This window comes from Elephantulus edwardii, unplaced genomic scaffold, assembly GCF_000299155.1.
Source record: "Elephantulus edwardii isolate Elephantulus edwardi_28Jun2011 unplaced genomic scaffold, EleEdw1.0 scaffold00008, whole genome shotgun sequence".
In the NCBI taxonomy this organism is placed as follows: domain Eukaryota; kingdom Metazoa; phylum Chordata; class Mammalia; order Macroscelidea; family Macroscelididae; genus Elephantulus; species Elephantulus edwardii.
The window spans coordinates 30,858,038-30,858,693 of NW_006399758.1; positions in this window are offsets into that span (position 1 = coordinate 30,858,038).

The following is a 656-nucleotide window of genomic DNA, read 5'->3' on the forward strand; positions in this document are numbered from 1 at the left end:
CTGTACTGCAAAGTGTTTTCCCAGGTGGGTCCAGTGGGGATGGCTGGTTGAACCCAGAGGCTCAATCCTCCTTTGCTTCCTTAACTGTCAGTTTTATTTCCTTTCCATCACTGGCACTGGGTTCAGGGTCATTTCTGGAGTAAAACTCAGTGTTAAGGTTACCTATAGGAAAGGGAGCAAACCTAGAGAGAACAAACTTGTGAGTTACAAATAGAAGGGCTTTGAGGGTGTTGCTTTCAGGTTTACTTGGGGGAGGGTGGCAGAATGTGGTCTGGTAACATTCTCTGGATACCCTAGGCATTCTTTTTTTTTCCCTTCCCCACCAAGGGGTCAGATGGCACTATCTGGGGACTGATGAGCTCACCCTGAGGGCCACGACAGCTCACCCTGAGCCAAGGACCGAGGGCAGCCCACCCTGGACAGAGGGTCGTGATGGCTCGCCCCAAATCGGGGGCCAAGGGCAGCCCATCCAGAGCAGGGCAATACCCCCCAGGAGGTGGCTGAGATACTCCCCCTCCAATTGCTCCTACCCCAGTCTGGTCACCTCACCTGACTTAGGACACTGTGGTCAGGGATAGTGTTTCCAATTCCAGCACTACCACTTTTACCCCCCCCCCATAAGTGGTCCTACTATATTTTGAAGTAGGTGTCACTGC